This window comes from Diabrotica virgifera, chromosome 7, assembly GCF_917563875.1.
Source record: "Diabrotica virgifera virgifera chromosome 7, PGI_DIABVI_V3a".
NCBI lineage: Eukaryota > Metazoa > Arthropoda > Insecta > Coleoptera > Chrysomelidae > Diabrotica > Diabrotica virgifera.
The window spans coordinates 225,656,306-225,677,783 of NC_065449.1; the positions used below are offsets into that span (position 1 = coordinate 225,656,306).

General features: G+C 32.4%; 1 protein-coding gene across 2 annotated transcripts in view; it reads right to left on the reverse strand.

Annotated features, from left to right (window-relative positions):
- LOC114348778 (uncharacterized) overlaps nucleotides 1-21,478 on the reverse strand; it is an 882,222-nt gene that overhangs the window by 479,443 nt on the left and 381,301 nt on the right. The gene's annotated exons all lie outside the window — the stretch shown is intronic.

Genomic DNA, 21,478 nt, shown 5'->3' on the forward strand with positions numbered 1-21,478 from the left:
AAGTTGACATTGTTGCCCAATTACAAAAAATTCTTGAATTCATTTTAAATCAAATATATCACATAATTTTTGTGGAAGTGGATTATACAACAAAACAAATTAATATTTAATATAAATAAATATAAACTTTAGAAATAGAAAACAATAATTAACTTATTACCGCAACTGTCAAATAAATGTTACCAATTTATGCCAAAATGTCACCTTTTTTCGACCTCAGTTAGAGTGTAATCCGAACAAGTGTGCTTTATAAAAACGCTTTATATTCCACTTATACAAATTTAAAGAAACAGGTTAGGGTATGTTTCATTAAATGTACATTAATAGAAATCTTCCAATATTAGTTCTACGCGTATATAATAAAATATGTCTAGCGGCTGTAATTACCGTGTACTCAGCTAAATGATTCTAAAAAGGAACAGACCTACCGCCTAAATATTTCGTGTTGGTATCATGTGACGTCACGGGTTATGGCGCGGATGACGTGCAACGGTAAGTGTAATGGACGGACTGTAAGTAATTATCAGTGTGATTTCCCGTTGCCTTCACTCTATTGATAGGCGAGTGGCGCACCCCCAAAACGATGCAGAAAGAAACCAAATAACCCCCAAAATAAAAAACTACTGATCTATGTCGATCGATTGTACATTATACAGGCTGTCCCAAAAGTAGTGGAACGGTCGAATATTTCGCGAACTAAACATCGGATCGAAAAACATATCCAATAACACCAAACACCAACCCCCAGTACACCCCCTGGAAGTGGGGTGGAGGGTAACTTTAAAATATCAAATAGAAACCCCTAGTTTTTCTTGCAGATTTGGATTCGTTGCGTAAAAGTAAGCAACTTTTATTCAAGACATTTTTTCGAACTGTGGATAGATGGCGCTATAATTGAGAAAAACGATTTATCCTGATACCATAGGTAAATTATAGAAACGGTCTAATATCTCGAGAAATACACTTCCAAATGAGAAACCAAAAAAAAGGTTTTTAATATTTTTCGAAAACCTATCGAATAACACTAAACATGACCCTCCAACCCACCCCCTGGAGGTGGGATGGGGGGTAACTTTAAAATCTTAAATAGCAACCCCCACTTTTTATTACAGATTCGGATTCGTCATGAAAAATTAAGCAGCATTTATTCGAAACATTTTTTAGAATTGTTGATAGATGGCGCTTTAATTGGAAAAATACGATTTACTAGCGCCATCTATCAGCAATTTTAAAAAATGTTTCGAATAAATGTTGCTTATTTTCTCATGACGAATTCGAATCTGCAATAAAAAGTGGGGGTTGCTATTTAAGATTTTAAATTTACCCCCCTCCCCCCCCCCCCCGTCTCCAGGGGGTGGGTTGGAAGGTCATTTTTGGTGTTTATCGATAGGTTTTCGAAAATATTAAAAACCTGTTTTTTGGTTTCTCATTTGGAAGTGTATTTCTCGAGATATTAGACCGTTTCTATAATTTACCTATGGTATCAGGATAAATGGTTCTTCTCAATTATAGCGCCATCTATCCACAGTTCGAAAAAATGTCTTGAATAAAAGTTGCTTACTTTTACGTAACGAATCCAAATCTTCAAGAAAAACTAGGGGTTTCTATTTGAGATTTTAAAGTTACCCCCCACCCCACCTCCAGGGGGTGTACTGGGGGTTGGTGTTTGGTGTCATTGGATAGATTTTTGAAAATGATTGAAAATGTGTTTTACAGTTTTTCGATCAGATGTTTAGTTCGCGAAATATTCGACCGTTCCTCTACTTTTGGGACACCCTATATAATTAAATGTTTATATCATTTGGAACAAAAAACATTTTTTTTTTGTACGGGTGGCAGATAATTTGTTTTTACCAATTTACTTCAAAATAAAAAAAAGTTAAAAATAGTTAATACAAAAACTTTGCTTATGTAAATTTGGCAAAAATATACATTTTTTGCATACTGACAATTTTTTTTAAAAATCACCCTCTCTAAGTTCTTAGGTTCTACCAAAGAAATTGACATAGATGATGACATAGGTGAGAATAAAGTGTTGAACAAATTTTCTGCCATTAGTACAAAAATAATTATTTAGGTTTTGTAGCAGTAATGGCCATATAGACCACGGTAATAAGAAAAAAATATACCCTGTTCGTGACACTTCAACATCCAGAGTACTGAAGCGGTTTTTCGACAGGTCATACCTATAAGAACAAATTGTAACTATTTCCTGCGTAGGATCTGGCGGCCATTTTTATTTATAAACAATTTAGTGTCGCAAAACGGCCTTTTTTCTTTTTGTCCCAATTAATGGAAAACAGTAAGATTTATGGTTTTCTTAGTACAAACATATTCGAGAAAATGGAAAAAGCTTTAAAATGGCGTATTACAACGTTTGATATACTCATTTTTGTTAATATAATTGTATATCTATTGTAAAAATAAGTGTACAGCTTTGAAATGTTTGTCAAATGAGGGTTCTTTGGTGCTTAATAGGTGATAAAAATTTCAAAGTGATTCATTCAATTGTTAAAATTTTATTCAAGTTGTTTTTCTCAGAGAGCTTTCCTTTGCAATAACATGTCAGAAAAAAATGATTTTAGAACCATTCTACAGGTGTTAAATGAAAGAGCATGAGCTAAACTTTCAAATTGGTTAAAAACAAGTGAATAAAAAATGTATTTATAGTAATAAATAATTACGAAAAGTATCGTTAATTTTTCCTTATAAACATTTTCAATAACTTTTTTCAAAAAAATCATATTTTTATCGTGTTTTAGGTGCACAACTACCTACAATGTAGTAATGTTATGTATATGATAATTGATAAAAAATTATAATAAATATATATAATTTAATATATAAAAAAATAAAAAGTTTATAAGGAAAAACTGACCATACTTTTGCATAATTATTGAAGATATTCTTCTTTAGCGGCGAATCGATTGAGGGTAAAATTTGATTGATCCGCGCGCATGCGCACACCGACAGTATGGTATTAGTCGTTATACGGGCTCTGATTGGGTGTCGAAATTTTGAAATGATCTGTCAATAATTGTTCAATATGGAGGTTATCGGTAAACAAAAATATTGTATAATATTAGTTTTTATTGATGTGTGGACAGAAATAAAATCAAATTTATAATTACAGTGACTTTTTAAATAGTTTTGAAAAGCCGCAGGTACGTAATTCTAAATGTTTCAGTTGGAAATATCTAATACACATACCGGCAAAATTAGCCGAACACGTTAAAAATGGGACATGTTTGATGTCTCGTATTTCATAAACCAGTGGTCCGATTTGAGTAATTCTTTTAGTATGTTATAGCCTTATTATTTAAGAATATCGGTGTAATAATATTATTGCTAGACAGGTAAATACCATTTTATACTGGGTGTACCAATCATACTGTGTTTTATTCTTAAAGTTTGGAACACCCTGTGGAATATTCTAGCATATGTAAAATATTAGAATTAATACTTGATTGTAGACTTAGGCTTGCTTAACATTTTTCTTTTCGATTCATTTACTTATGTGAGATAATAAAAAAGTTATGTGCGTTAAGAACTATCCATGTTTTTCATCAATAAATCCTCATAGTAGGGGAGCAAAGTATACTAAATTTGTAGTTACTCGAGCGTTATGGGGACCTATTGGATTGTGAAGAGCATGTGCCAAAATCAGAAAAAGGTTAAGTTAAGTTTTCCATAAAGTGGGGGACTTTTCATTTTTTAATTTAATTTTCCATTTGAAACAATCATTTTTCTCCGATCTATCCATAATTCGAAAAAATATGTCGAATAAAAGTTGCTTATTTTTACGTAAAGAATCCAAATCTGCAATAAAAATTGGGGGCTCCTATTTAAGATTTTAAATTAAATCCCCCACCCCACCTCTGTGGGGGGCTCGTGACACCCCACGGAGAGGGGTGGGGGGTAAATTAAAAATTATAAATACGAACCCTGCGATATTTTGCGAAATGAACATCAGATCGTAAAACTGCAAAATATACCTATTCAATATTCCCCCACGGAGGTGGAGTGGGGGGTTACATTCAAATATTAAATAGGAGCCCCCAATTTTTATTGCAGATTTGGATCCTTGACGTAAAAATAAGCAACTTTTATTTCCAACATTTTTTCTTATTATGGATAAATAGCGCTATAATCGGAAAAAACGATTGGTGGAAATGGAAAATTAAATTGCAAAATGGAGAGTCCCACACTTTATGGAAAACTAACTTAACTTTTTTTGGTCGTAGCACCCACTCTTCACAATCCACTCCAGGTCACAAGAACGCTCGAGTAATTGCAAATTTAGCATACTTTTCTCCCCTACTATGAGGAGTTATTGATAAAAAACATGGCTAGTTGTTAAAGCACATAACTTTTTTATTTTTCAACATAAGAAAATGAATCAAAAAAGAAAATGTTAAGAAAGCATAATTCTGCAATCGAGTTTTAATTTTAATATTTTATATATGCTGGAATATTCCACAGGGTGTTCCGAACTTTAAGAAAAAAACACAGTATGCTTGTTAAACCCGGTATAAAATGACATTTACCTGTCTAGCAACAATATTATTACACCGATATTTTTAAATAATAAGGCTATAACATACTAATAGAACCACTCAAATCGGACCACTGGTTTATGAAATACGAGACATCAAACATGTCCCATTTTTAACGTGTTCGGCTAATTTTGCCGGTGTGTGTAGTTTCAATACCTATCTATTTGGAACATGTAAACAAAATAATGTAGTTACCTATTAGTAGACAATGCTTTAATTTACATAATCTGATTACGAACAAACTTTCTACAAATGTTCATCTTATATATCGTTTTCTTACTCTATATTTTGTTGTATTTTATTTCGACAAAAATCAAACTAATAATTTTATTAAATTTATATAAATTTATGGTGTACACGTTTAGTTTGTGTATATTCCCACATGACGTATACGCGAATGTGGTGCAGTTTGAAATGCCGTCAACTTTCGTACGGCGCGGTAGACGTGAATTGGGTTCAAGCCCCAAGCAAGTTATTATTTTTTTATTTTTTTTTATAGATTTTATGATTGTAAGTATATTATTATATAATTTTTGAAGATATTTTTCTTTTTTGAAAGTGGTAGATAAGAAAGTTAGTTTGATTTTTAAATAAAATAAGTACAAATAACCTTTTAAGTATATTAACTTCGTTTAAATTACCTATTATATAATAGAAGAATATCTTCTTACGTGCGTACAAAGTACACACACATTCTTTTTTTATTACTAATAATTGCATTTTTTATTAATTTTTTTTAAACCAATTTGAAAATCTGGCTCATGTTCTTTGATTTGACATCAGTAGAATATGGTTCTAACCAGTGGCGGCTTTTGGGGGTAGGCAGGATAGGCCGGGCCTACCCAATAATTTTAAGAGCTTTGAAATAGAAAAAGACATATTCAAAAATTATGTTAAAGCATGTAAATAACTTTTAAATGTACTAAATCACTCAATGCATTAGCGTCCGTTAAGACAACTTTGTAATTACCACATTCACAGAAAGCATCGAATCGTATTTTAAATATCATAGGCCCGCTCGGAGCTGGCCGACTCCGCTCACATAATAAGATCTCCGTACAAAAAGCGTTCGAAGTGAAGTAGCTTGCCGGACAACGATTTTTATATTGTCGTGTTATGCCTGGTGTATAGGCCCGATTCAAACTGGCCTTCGCTCACTTCACACTTCGCCGGGCCTCGTTGCCGATAACAGAATTATCGAATTGTTACTGACAAATTTGCACAAAGCAAAGAGAGAAGAATAAACCTGCTCTATAAATAAAAAAATATGTAAACTATTTGTATATTTTAGTTCATAATTTGATTTAGTTTTTAAAATATAATTAAATGTAAATCTATTACAGTTACCTTCTAAGTATTTTTATAGTGTGGGAAATAGAGGTTGAACCTCGCAAAATGGACACAAGTCCGGTTTTATTTTATTTCTGCTATATCAAGGGGAGCTTATTGTGAGGCTAACTTTTTCTTAAAAAATTTCGCCGCGGAACCCCCATTTCATCCCTATAAAGTTGGGGTATTTGCGAAACGTAGCCCTTCCTGTACGTTTTGCAAAAAATTTATTTTATAGTAAAATTGCCTGACTAAGAGATAATACAATAATGAGTTAAGCAAAGCTAAATATACAAATGAATGAAATAGACTGAAGTTACGATAAATACCTAAACAAACGACTTGAATTGCCCGAACAAATGAAGTAAAGCGAATAGGCAACAAAATATCTGGGAACAAGCAATTAATATTACAAAATAAATATCAAACCAATAATAAATTTCCTACCATTTATTTCCCGACAGCATATGTCTATAACCCACCGTTTAGCGGGGGTGGCGCCCCAAAGTTGACAAATTTTTAAAAAAGATATTTAAAAAAATTATGTTTCCCTAACTGTAATGAAAATTAAGAAGAAACCCTAGGGAAATTAATCACAAGTAAGTGGCTGATTTTTTGGTATAGGTTTCATTTAAGGGGAATTGCCCATTTTTTAATTACGGGGTGTTACATTTTAAAAAACCCCTTTTTCTCATTACCTATGCATTTTTTTAAAACAAGCTTATACAGAATTAAAGACCACTATTTTCTCAACAAATAAGGTCCTATGCATTTTTTTCGTATCAGCAACCGTTACGGCACAGCAAACGGCGCCGCAAACCTCAGAAATGCTTTGGCGTGCTCCAGTTTTTGTTTTTTTTTTTTGTCACCTATTCATTTTATGGATAAAGTACTTATGGAAAATAAAAGAACACACTGTCTGATACACATTATGACTTATGCATATTTTATTTTCTTTGCACCCTAAAACCACAGTGGTGGCCCAAAATCAATTTTTTATTATTTTCTTAATTAATTCTCCTTTTTTTTGGGTGGTTCCGGGGAAAATATGGGGGTGCATTATACACATTTTTAAATAACACTAGTACGTGGATAATCGCTGAAAGTTTTTTTTACTCTAGCATAGGCAGTTCAAATGGTATAAAAAGTGGTTTTTTAAAATTTAACACCCTGTAATTAAAAAATTTGCAATTGCCCTTAAATGAAACCTATATTAAAAAATCAGCCACTTATTTGTGACTAATTGCCGCAGGGTTTCTTCTTAATTTTCATTACAGTTAGGGAAAAATATTTTTTTAAAACATCTTTTTTAAAAATTTGTCAACGTTGGGGTGCCACCCCCGCTAAACGGTGGGTGATAGACATATGCTGTCGGAAAATAAATAGTAGGAAATATAGTCCTCTTTATTTTAATATTAAGTAATTTTTTTGCAAAACGTACAGGAAGGGCTACGTTTCGCAAAAACCACAAATTACCCCCTTTAAAGGGATGAAAAGGGAGGTTCCGGGGCGAAATTGTTTAAGAAAAAATTAGTTGCATAACGACACCCCTTGATATACCAGAAAAAAAACCGGACTTGTGTCCATTTTGCGAGGTTCAACCGCTGTTTCCTACACCTACACTATTATACATAAAAATAAATTTATATTTGCATATTATGTATTATTATTCATAGCTATATGTAATTTGCTGGCTTGGCCTACCCAAAATTTTACCCCACCAGCCGCCACTGGTTCTAACATTATTTTTTCTGACATGTTATTGCAAAAAAAAAGCTGTCTGGGATAAACCATTTGAATAAAATTTAAACAATTGAATGAATCGCTTTGAAATTTTTGTCACATATACCAAAGAACCCTCATTTGACAAAAATTTCAAAGCTGTACACTTATTTTTACAATAAGTGTACATGTATTTAAAAGTTATTGCAAAATATTTTTTTTTTGAAATTTTGAACTTTTTTCGCAACTATATTAACAACAAATGAGTAATACGCCATTTTAATGCTTTTTTCATTTTCTCGAATATGTTTGTACTAAGAAAACCATAAGTCTTACTGTGTTCCATTAATTTGAAAAAAAAAAGGGAAAAAGGCCGTTTTTTGAAGCTAAATTGTTTATAAATAAAAACGACCGCCTAATCCTACGCAGGAAATAGTTACAATTTGTTCTTTTAGTATAGATCAGGGGTCACCAATTAGCGGACCGCGGTCCGCATCCGGACCGTGAGCTAATTTTGTGCAAACCGCGATTAAATTCAGAATATAGTGTTTTGTAATTGAAAATGTTTGGCCATGAAATTGTGTACTATATTTGTCAACTTATATGTGCGTAGCCGCTTTTTCAAGAATGAACTTTATTAAAAATCGGTACGGATCTGAGCTAACAGATGAATCTCAACCCCTTACCTAATGAAAATTAGTTGAACTAAACTCATTCCAGACTTCAGACAGGTGTAACATTTTTTTACATAGAAAACAATTTTTTTAAATAAATTCAAAATTATCTTTTTGCCCGAAAATGTATTTTTGGGTTTTTTGGGCGATTTTAAACACAAAAGGTTTCTTGTCATTTTTCTTAAAAGTTGATAGTTTTCGAGTTATAAGCGATTTAAAATGTGAAAAATGCGAAAATACGCACACACATTTTCGAGGCTTGAAAACTCGATGTGTAAATTATTAGTTTTCCGGTTGACTAGTGCTTAAATTGAAGATTATACATTCAAATAAAATAAAAATTTTATTTTTAATTCAGTTGCAATGCGAAGGCAAAACAATCTTACTTTTCAATTAGAATACGGAGCGCAGTCCAGTCCCTTGAATCGCGATTTTCGGCTCTTATTGGAGCCTCATCGGAAAGAACGTAGGCTTGTTCTCCATACCCCAATTGATCAGCACTTAGAGGCTTTCCCACCCATTGCAACTGAAGTGAAAATATTAGGTGACTAGCGTCATCTGGCAATTAAAAGATGAAGTTTTCGATCCTAATAGCATTATTAATAATATTTAGAAAATATTAAAATATTACTAAAAGATTTTTAAATCGAAAACTTATTGGTCCATTTCCTTGGTAACACCTCCAAGGCTTCTAAAATTTGCAAGCCAAATGGATGCTGAAGCGAAGAAGACAAGAGGGAATTCAAAAACTTATAATTCACGACCCCGTCTGTTCAGCTGGTAAATTCCAACAGAAAATGGACCTGGTTACTCGAAGGAGTAAAGACCAATATAAAATAAAATAAAAATTTTATTTTTATTTTATTATATATTGGTTATAAAATTTTTATTTTATTTTATATTGTTCTTTACTCCTTCGAATAACTAGGTCCATTTTTTGTTGGAATTTACCAGCTGAACATACGGGGTCGTGAATTGTAAGTTTTTTGAATTCCCTCTTGTCTTCTTCGCTTCAGCATCCATTTGACTTGCAAATTTTAGAAGCCTTGGAGATGTTACCAAGGAAATGGACCAATAAGTTTTCGATTTAAAAATCTTTTAGTAATATTTTAATATTTTCTAAATATTATTAATATTGCTATTAGGATCGAAAACTTCATCTTATGCATTCAATTTCAAGATTCTAACGAGTAATCGGGGCTTATTTCAATATAGATCGTTGTTTTTTAATTGCTAATCGCCGGTCGCCGCACTTTATGATGCGTCTCTGTCGCATGTATACATATTATACGTACTTACGCCAAAAATTCCCAACAAATACTGGACATTTATTAAAATTTTATAATATATTATTAACATAGTTTTTTTAGATAATTTATTTATTTATTCAATTAATTATTGCCAATGTGCTAATTAAATACGCCAATCATATAGTGCGATACGCACCACATAGTGCGACTTGCCGCCGCGGCGGATTAAGTGTCGAGAGGACGCGTATAATTAACAATTAAAAATAACGGTTTAAATTAAATTATGTCCGATTACTTATAAGAAACTTGAAATTGAATGTTTAAGCTTCAATTTAGCAACTTGACAACCTCAAAAATAATTATTGACACATGAGTTTTAAAGCGTATTTTCGCATTTTTTAGATTTTGAATCGCTTAAAACTCGTAATCCATCAACTTTTGCGAAAAAATATCTTTTTTGTTTAAAATGACCCAAAAATGAAAAAACATTTTCGTGGGAAAAAACGTGATGTTTTGAATTTGTTAAAAAAAAGTGTTTCAACAATTTCTGCCTAAAAATTTCGCCCGGTACCCTTCTGATTTGTTGTTATGATGGATATATTTTTTACCAAGTATCAACAAAGAAACCGAATCAGAAAAAACCGGATATATAGGTAGCATTAGGTCCGGACCCCGGAAGTGTCACAGGTTTTCGAAACGGACCGTCAGGGAAACTAATTGGTGACCCCTGGTATAGATTATATTATTACCTGTCGAAAAAACGCATCAGTACCCTGGCTGTTCAATCGTAGTTGTGGGCAGTTACCATCCAAAAATACATACCCCTTATTTGATAGTACCTATCTAAAAAAAAAAAAGAATTATTGTTAAACTGGTTATTAAACAGATAAATAAATGTAGCTGAATACATTATTCTAAAGGTACGTTTTTACTGGCGCGGCTGGCTCCGTAATCGCTGAAAGATCGTCGCTGAACAGGGTTGCCCGAATGGGATATTTTCCACAATTTTTTTGGAATTTAAAAGCGTCTAGGGGAATTTTTCTAAGAAGAAATGGTTAGGAGATTTTTGGGGGAGGGGGAGTAATGGAGAATTTTAAGGTTTCATGGTAAATTAAATTTGCGAATGTACATAGAACTGTATGTTATACTCTCATATATAATCGAAGACGACAATATGACCTATAAATTATTTCCAGGGCCCTCTGTTGATAAGTAGTATAATTTTGGTTTACTGTTCTTTACATATGACTACTAATTTATTAAAATGCGGAAAAAATTTAAATTTCGGGGATTTGAGCTTCAATTTGAGGGAATTTCAGTTTTGAACCGGGGGAAGTATACATTTGCTCTCGTCTTGCTAAGGCGCGTCGAATAATATATCGCTTGTACTATTCCGGCGACTTTAAAACCGTACTTCCGGTTGCATTTCTAAAACCGGAAGTCCTATGTCAAATTTCTCACCTTAGTACCATCCTTGAATTATAAGCTTTCATTCGACATCTCATTTGCCATTATATCTAGTGCCATGACGAAGGAGCTATTTCCACGGACGACGAGCAGACGGACAGACAGTCATAAAACCGGAAGTATACATTTGCGCTCGTCTTGCTAAACGTCGAATAATATATTGCTTGTACTATTCCGGCGACTTTCAAACAGTAATTCCGGTTGTGTTTCTAAAACTGGAGGTCCTAGGTTAAATTTCTTAACTTTAATACCATCCTTCTATTATAAACTTTTATTCTACACCTCATTTGCCATTATACATAGTGCCATGACGGAGGAGATATTTTCACGGACGACGAACAAACGGACAGACAGTCATAAAATCGGAACATTTGCGCTCGTCTTGCTAAGGCGCGTCGAATAATATATTGCTTGTACTATTCCGTTGGCTTTCAAACAGTAATTCCGGTTGTGTTTCTAAAACCGGAGGTCATATAACAAATTTCTCACCTTTAGTACTATTATTAGATCATAAGCTTTCATTCGACACCTCATTTGTCATTCTACTTGGTATAATGACGGAGGAGTTGTGTTTAGGGACGGACGGATGGACAGACGGACAATATTAATATTGTTATTAAAAGAAAACAATTATTGTTAAAATACCTAAAATAAAAGAGGACGCAGAAATGTTAGAAACGTCAAGTGCTCTAAGATTAGAAAACCATGCAATATTTAAAAGAAGACAAGAAGAAGGATACTTCAAAATTGTGATAAACAACCATTTATTAGAAAATGATTAAATGAGACATACTTATAAAAACAAGCTTCACTTCACAAACTGCTAAAAAATCTCTCAAATAAAAAACCCCGAAACACAATACCGCCAACAAACTACACAAGCAGTACACCGCTTAGCTACAGAGTTGCCAGATGTGATTTTACAAATCTTCTACTTAGAAACTGAAATTCTCTCAAATTGAAGCTCAAATCTCCCAATTTTAAATGTTTGCATTTTAATAATGTAGTAGTCATATGCATGATACTATAAATAACGAGATAGTATCTTCCCATAGTGCAAATACGTCCGAGTTCGCGCATGATGACGTAACTAGAGACCGGAAGTTGAATTTGAATCCTTGTTAAAGTTAAATGGGATTTGTATGCATTATGTATGCATTTGTATGCATTATGTAAAGGTAAATGGGATTTGTATGGATTCAAAAACAAAAACATCGGAGAGGACCACAAAAAATCAAGTGGTGGATGCTAAAATATCAGAAAGAAGGTCTATTCAGGAAAAGAATAGCAGAAAAAATATGTTGGAACATGAAAGGAAGCCCTAACAAAATTTGGAGAAAAATGGCCAATATTATTAGAGAGACGGCTATTGAAATACTTGGGAAAAGCTCAGGAAAGAAGTTTAAGGATAAAGAAGCTTGGTGGTGGTCAAATGAAGTACAAGGAAAAATAAAAGAGAAGGAAAATTATATAAAAAGTGACAAGAAACCATATCGGACATAGATTTTCAAACCTATATGGACGCCAAAAAGGAAGCGAAAGTAGCAGTAGCAAAAGCTAAAGCAGAAGCGTATTCAAACCTATACGATCAACTTGATACCAGAGAAGGCGAAGCAAAGATATATAAAATAGCCAAACAGAGAGCAAAGAAAGCAAGAGATTTTAATCAGATTAGATGTATCCGAGATGAAAATAATAAAATACTTATTCACGAAAAGGATGTCAAAAAGAGATGGAGAAAGTATTTTGACAGTTTATTAAATGAAGAATTTGACAGACAGCCTGTGGAGTTAACGGAGACAGTAACAGCAATGGTTACCAGAATAACAAACGAAGAAGTGGCTCAAGCGCTTAAAAAAATAAAGAAAGGAAAAGCAGTCGGACCAGATGATATTCCTGGAGAAGTATGGAGAGCATTGGGAGAGACAGGAATAAGTTGGCTAGCAGGTCTATTTAATAGAATTATGGAAGTTGGACAAATGCCAGACGAATGGAGAAGCAGTATATTAGTACCTGTCTACAAAAACAAGGGAGACATACAACAATGTACAAACTACAGGGCTATAAAACTACTTAGCCACACCATGGAAATATGAGAGAGAGTAATTGATAGACGGATACGTGAAGAAACCGAAATATCCGATAATCAATTTGGCTTTATGTAGGGCAGATCAACAACAGATGCAATTTTCATTGTAAGGCAACTGATGGAAAAATACAGGAATAAAGAGACCAACGCTCATATGGTATTCATTGATCTTGAGAAAGCATATGATAGAGTTCCTCGAGAGATTCTCTGGTGGGCACTCAATAAGAAAGGAGTCCCTGGCGAATATGTAAAGATTGTGAGAGATATGTATGCGGCAGTAACGACTAGTATTAGGACAGGTGTGGGAGAGACTGATAAATTTCAGGTGAAAGTAGGATTGCACCAAGGCTCGGTGCTTAGTCCTTATTTATTCTCATTAGTTTTGGACCAGATAACAGCGAAACTACAGGGTAGCATTCCATGGTGTCTAATGTATGCTGATGATGTAGTGTTAATAGGAAATAGTGAAAGAGACTTAGAACAAAAACTGGAACAGTGGGGACAAGCTCTGGAGGAAAAAGGTTTAAAACTTAGTAGGACAAAAACAGAGTATTTGGAATGTTCATTTAAAGATGGAGTTACTACAAATAAAATGGTATCTTTGGATGTTGAAATGATTGTGAAAAGCAATAGTTTTATGTACCTAGGATCGGTATTACAGAGTAATGGATGAATAGATGGAGATGCATGCAGTACAATTAGGGCTGGATGGATGAAGTGGAAAGAAGCGAGTGGTGTGTTGTGTGACAGAAAAATTCCAATGAAGCTGAAGGGAAAATTCTATAAAACAGCCATAAGACCGGCTATGATGTACGAAACTGAATGCTGGGCAGTGAAAAAGAAAGAGGAACAACGAATGCATGTGGCGGAAATGAGAATGCTTAGATGGATTAGTGGAGTTGCAAAAAAGGATACAATTAAAAATGAGTATATTAGGGGAAGTCTAGGTGTGGCACCAATTGATGCCAAAATGAGAGAGCATAGGTTGAGATGGTTTGGTCATGTTCAACGTCGAGAGACGTTAATCACCCAATACGAAGAATAGCTGAAGTGCAGATTCCTGGAAGGAGTAGGAGAGGAAGACCAAAGAAGTCCTGGGGGAGACGATAAGGCAGGACATGTTGGTAAAGGGGATTAACATTGATATGACTCAAGATAGAATTGTGTGGAGAAATGCAATTAGGGAAGCCGACCCCGCATAGGCATAAGGCAAAGAGAATGATGATGGGATTTGTATGCATTCTGTGATGAAATTATTCAATTAGCAAATAAACTTTAAACTTCAATGTATTCGAAAAAAATTTAGTGTCGAGGTTCTCTGTAAAAATAACTGTCAAAAATAAAATAAACCGCCAACAATTCAAACTAATCAGACTTTACGAATGATTACGAACGATTACTAACTTGCAGGTCTCCACTTACGTCACGACATCAGGATGTGGAAATATATATTATCTTGTTATTTATAGTGTCATGGTCATACTTATCAACAGTAGGCCCTGGAAATAATTCATAAGCCCTATTATATGAAAGTATAATATACAGTTTCGCAAAGTATAATATACTATGTACATTCGCAATTGAAATTCTCCATGATTCCCACCCCCCTCAAAAAATCCCCTAACCATTCCTGCTTAGAAAAATTGCCCTAGACGCTTTCAAATTACCCCAAAATTGTGGAAAATATCCCATTCGGGCAACCCTGTTCAACGACGATCTTTCAGCGATTACGGAGCCAGCCGCGCCAGTAAAAACGTACCTTAAGACGTTCTTTTAAAAGTATGTAAATCACATACATACACACATCGGAAACGTCTAGGGGTATTTTTAAAAATAGACGTAATTTCTTCTCTAATAAGGCTTTTCATCGATTGTCATTTGTTTCGAGCTTCTGTCATATGTTGTATAATCTGTGTATAATATTAATAATATACACGGATTATACGACAATATGACAGAAGCTCGAAACGAATGACAATAGATGAAAAGTCCTATTGTTTTGAATAAATAATAATCGATTTGCAGTGATCAGTGATCGGTAGTATTTATCTAATATAAAACAAAATTTGTTGAAATGTCAAAAATAACGAGAATACCTTTAGAAAATGTCAAAAAATCGAGAAGTACAATTTAGAAAAACATTATAGGGGAGTGCATATAGATTTTCACTTCGGAAAAAATCAAACAAGATAGAACTTTTTGTAATTTGATTAATAGTACATTCTTCCACGGTTTTTGCTCTAAATTTTAAAGAACCGTCTGGATTGACATGAAATTTGGCATACGTATAGCTTACATGTCAAAGAAAAAAAGTGATATTGTGCGGATGTGTGCTTTTGCCCTAGGGGGTGACTTTCACCTCCTCCTGGGGGTGAAAAAATATATGTCCAAAATAAGTCCGGAAATGGGTAAACTGACTAATTTTAAGTAACTTTTGTTCTATAGAGCTTTTTCGCCAAGTCAACACTTTTCGAGTTATTTGCGAGTGAATATGTTCATTTTTCAACAGAATAACAACAATTTTAGACGGTTTTTCGCAAATAACTCAAAAAGTAAGTATTTTGTCGAAAATAACGTTCTTAGCAAAAATATAGCCTATAAAAAAGTAAAAAAAAAAGGTGTTTGCGTTAGGTCTCTGGATCTCGTACAACCAGAGTTATAGTCAATGAAAAATAGATTCATATTCACCAAATTTCAAATAGAATATTTCGACGTGAAATATCCAAAAAATTAAGCACTTTTTGGGGAAAACTCAGTGTAACTTTTTTAAAGTGTTTAAAAAAAGCTTTATTTCTGTTCTTACAAAAAGTTTCTAGCATTAAATTTAAGCAAGTTACGCTCAAAATAAGGTTGGTGCTTTTTATTTTACCAAAAAAAAAATCGGGAAGACCACCCCCTAATTAGCAACTTAAATAAAATTAATTGATTTGTAAGTTTCATTGATTCAAAGTGCTTATTTTTGAAAAAAATTTTAAACATTTTAATTTTGAAAAATATGCTTATTTTCACAATAACTTAAAAATTGTTAGAGATAGCAAAAATCTCGAAAAACAAAAAAAGTCAGCATTGCTTTTCTGAATATCATGTATTTTTCTGTTTTTCTGTTAGACAAAAATTGATTAAGATTTGGTGTTTCTAAATTTGCACACATTCGTGATCAGTGACTCGTTCAACCCCTTTTAACTACAGCCCTTTCAATAATAAGGACTTTGAACCGATGAAACTTACAGATCATATAAACAATATATACACGAGTCAAGAAACTTGTGAAGTCGTAACGATTAAGTTCATTTAAGATACTAATTAGGGGTGATTTTCTCGATTTTTTTATTAAAACACAAAGTGACCAACTTTATTTTTAGTGTAACTTGTTTACTTTTGACGCTAGAAATTTTTTTTATAAAACAAAAATGAAGCTTTTTTAAACAATTTAAATAAGTTGTAATGAGTTTTCCCCGAAATGTGCTAGATTTTTGGTTATTTCACGTTAAAATATTCCATTTGGAATTTGACGAATATGAACCTATTTTTCATTAGCTATAACTCTGCTTCTACTAGCTATAGAGACGTGGTATATACACCATTTTTTTTTAATTTTTTACAGGATATATTTTTGCTAAGAATGTTTTTTCGACAAAATACTTACTATTTGAGTTATTTGCGAAAAACCGTCTAAAAGCGTGGTTATTTTGTTGAAAAAATTAACATATTCACTGGCAAATAACTCGAAAAATATTGACTTTTGAAAATTTTGAAAAAACCCTATAGAACGAAAGTTCCTTAAAATTAGTCAGTTTATACATTTCCTGACTTACTTTGGACGAATATTTTTTCACCCCCAAAAGGGGGTGAAAACCACCCCCAGGGCAAAAGCACATATCGGCATAATATCACTTTTTTTTTCTTTGACTTCTTAGCTATGTGTATGCCAAATTTCATGTCAATCCAAGCGGTTCTTTAAAATTTAGAGGTTTTGCAATATTTTACCGTTAAAGAACGGACTATAAGAAATGTTTAATAAACAACATATCAAAAAGTTCTACTCGAGAAGTGGGTGCTTCATTTTTTATTAAACAAATGAACTACGAAATTAGATGTTTTTTTAAACAACTTCGAAAATGTACATTTTAGAAAAAAACTGACTTGGCCATTGAAAAATTCAGGAAATTTTACAAAAAAAAACCTTATATAAAGAATTTTCTAAAATTAAATCTGTATCTTCCATAATTTTTTATTTATAACGCTAAAGTCACCTTTCTCACAAACATTGGCACACTGTAAACTAGCGTACGGCGAAGTGCACGGTTGAGTTATTTTAATGTAATTCTTTAACTAATGGATCAAATGAAATTTTAGAAATTGACCATGAAAGAAGAATAATTAAGCTACCGTATGGTTATAATAAATAGGAATAAAATGTATGGGCATAAGTACGGTGGGGGTGGAAAATGAGCCTTACATGAATTTTTTTAAAAATGATTTAAAAATGTGTAACTAATACAATGTTTCTTATAGAACCCTCAATTTTGCAAAACTTACCTTTCAAGCATCTTGCTAAATGATGTTTCATTCAAAAAATACTTCAAAAATTTAATTCAAATGATATGACGTCTCAAAAAAATGTAATTTTTGAAATCTTCGTAGTTTTACAGAATTACCACCATTTTAAGACGGTATTACTTAAGTTTGAATAGATCTATTACAGTGTTATAAGTGCTTTTTTAAAGCTTAGGATGTAAACTTTAAAATACACTAAATTATTTTACTTTAGAAATGAAGTAGACTATTTCTTTTTGAGAAAATAAAGAAAGATAACAAAAATGTAATACAAAAACCAAAAATTACCATCTAAAAAATATTTATACAAAGTGATCAAAACTTTTTTCTGTAAAACTTACCTAAAATACATTTAATAATAAGCTTCAATAATAATAAATGTTCAGCAAAAAAAATCTTTTTTAGCTCTTACAGTATGTCTGCGTAACTTGGAACCTATTGATAACTTTTTTATTATCAGTTTTACGAAAAAAAGTTATTCGTTATAAAATACTTTTCATCGTATATACTCTAAGATGCAATCATCAAGATTCAAATTTAATTAATTTTATACGAGGTATGTCAAAAAATATGAATTTCACTCAAGAGTAAAGTACCGTTACATTTCACAATATCGAAAATTGTTATTAATAAAAGTTGTTTGGAATTAAGAAATTTGTATTAATGTTCAATTACATCCTTCTAATTAAAATATTGTGAATAATAAAGGCACTTAACTCTCAAAAAAATTCATATTTTTTACATACCTCGTATAAAATTAAAAAAGTTTGATATCTGATGGTTGTATCCTAGATTTTAGACCAGGGAGAGCATTTTATGAAGAATAACTTTTTTTTGTAAAAGTGATAATAAAATAGGTATCATAATTTTGTAATAAAATGATGATGAGTATCCGTAATTTGAGGAAAAATTGAAAAAAAAATGTTTCGATTAGAATGATATAATTGTATATAACTTATTCCATTGGATGCTAAACAATTATATGAAAATATCGTAGGGAATGAAGGCATTCAAGATGACATTGACGGCTTTAATAGATCTTTGAATTTCGATATTGAAAACCTATCTTATTGGATTGTTTTTGGTGTATTTTTAATATATTATACGATATAAGTTTTTATGCGTAGGTGTTAAAACGAAAAATTTAATAAAACGTTATTATAACACGAATTTTTTATTTTGAAACATGAGATTAAGCCCCAAATATGTCTTTTAATCCTGTATTTGGATCTTAACTTATGCATATCTTAAGAAATCATTAACGAATTAAGCGACATTATTTAATCGAATAACTTTTAAAATATAAATATATATCAAATATTATGGAACATATTAGTACTATATTTTATAGCACCTAAAACAAATTTAAAATCTTTAAACTCATTTATCTCAAAACTACATTTTGGCACTTAATCCGATATTGCATAACGCGGTCCAATTTTGTTGTAACTACCGCTGAATCAGCGGTATTAATTTGCTATTTTTAACACAGATTCCTTGGTCTGCACCGCTGTCCATAATATTCGGAGCATCCTTTTATATGATTCAATCTCAAACTCCTCTATGTAATTGATCTTATCAACTTTCACCATCCATGTCTCGGAAGTAACAAGTAATAACAATGATAAAATCAAGCATTTAATCATTCTTTAACATCATTTTCCATTCTTCCGAATAGAGACTCTCAACTCGTTATTGTGTTTGCGCCCTCATTCGTTTGTCACGCTGTCTCTGCAAGGGACATATACCATTCGAAGGATTTTACGTTTCCACACCAGGAATTTGTTTACTTCTTTTTTTTGTTAGTGTCCATGTTTCGCTTACATACGCGACTACTGGTCGTATTATGGTCTTATGTATCTGGATTTTTGCACCTCGTGCAAGAAGTTTTGACTTTATTTGATGTTGCATTGCAAAGAAAGATCTGTTTCCTGTCATTATACGCGTTTCAACTAACAATTCTAGATATTTAAATTCTTTAACCACTTCGAAGGTATGCTCGTTCATAGTAATGTTTTGCCTTATTCGCCGTCGTTCTTGTTTTGAGGCAACCATATATTTTGTTTTGTCATTTATTTATAGACCGATGTTTATTGCAGCTTCTTCAAAGCTCGAGAAAATATCCTTAACTTCTAATGTTAATTGTGCCACTGCATCTACGTCATCGGCAAAGGCGAGTATCATTTTTGCTCCCCGCGCAGTTATGTCTGGTATAATTTTTAGGTAAATTTTTCGCATGACATATGCTAAGGGCCAGGTTAAACAACAATGGGAACAACGGATTTAGTTTCTTGGGTACGCCAAGCTCGATCATTGTCTTCCATAGTGTTGCATGATTAATTGAATCATAAGTCTCTACAGAAGACTGCCATAAACAAATTACTTCTGATATTTTAGAAAAATATTCTTATCAAATGATATTATGCTTCTTACCGGTTAATGCAGTCGTAGTTGTGGGCAGTTGCCATTCAATAGTACATACCCACTTACCTGATAGTATCTGAAAAAAGAAAGGATTGTTAAACTGGTTAGTAACACAGAAATAAATAGAGATGGATGTGTTTTTAAAAATTTCTTTTACAACGATGTAAAACACATACAAATGTATGAGTCAAGGAGTTGAAGGTTTTCATATTGCAGTTTTTACAGAATAGGTCGATTTGCTTGAAAATTTGAGACTAAGTAGTGGAAAGTCCAAGGATCAAAATCTATATGATGCCGAAAGGCGCTTTTACCATGGATGTAGTTGCCACCCCATCTTGGGGCTGGAAATTTTTTATCCTATTTTGACCGCAAAGTTTATACAAAATTATTTCTAAGTAAAAAATGTTCTACACATTTTTTTAATAAAATTTACAGTTTTAGATTTCTTTGCTATCGAAAGTGTTTTATATCGAAAAAAACCAATGTTTTTTATCAGTTTTCTGCTAATAATTCAAAAATTATTCGTTTTATCACAACTCTAATGGACAAAAATTTACCTTTTGAATAAATAAACAAAATAGCTTTTTTATTTTATTTAATACTAATAGTAACCGAGTTGTAGTTTATTATAAGTTAGCTCTACTTCGTCAAATGCAAAATTTTGGAGTTTCAAAGTCAAAATACGGGAAAATTATCCATTTTAGAGGATAACTTATAGAAAATGATTTAAGGTATGTTAAAAGATCTGTCTTTAAAAATAAAAAAGTCTCCAGCTCAAAAATTGAGTGACTTGCGATGAAAAGAGAGTAAGTCCCTATTTTATCCAGCGAGAAAGCGAGCGAAAGCAACCCCCTAGTTATCAGCCTAATTAAACTTAGTCGTTGGCCTTGTTTAATCTTCTTTATTTATATATTATTAATATATTGTAGAAGTTTGCCTGGCTTATAATGATTAGTTAAAAAAAATGGAGTTAAGAGCGAATAACAAATATTTGTAGTTTGGTAAAAATTCCATTTTTCTTCAAAATAGAAAGATTAACATCAAAGGTCCGAAAAAAAATATTTACATAAAATTGTAGCTTTTTTGATTCCCAAGGAAAAGTATAATTCACGGACTCTGGATTAGCTGGCCCATCTTCTACTTCCATTATGTCCTCTTGCACTGGTTCCACAAGCAATTGTTTATTTATACGACCCAACAAATTTTTCATCTCGTCGCATTTTATTCTTTTTCGGCATGAGAAAATAACCAAGATTATTCAGTCCTTCGTCATATTTTTTGGATTTAGTAAGTACACTAATGTACCTATAATTTGAGAGAGACGCCGTTTCGTGATTCTGTTAGGTAGTGCTTCCGATAGCTCGGCACAAAGCTAGAGTCCTAGCTATTTAGTTTGTCTAAAACAAATTT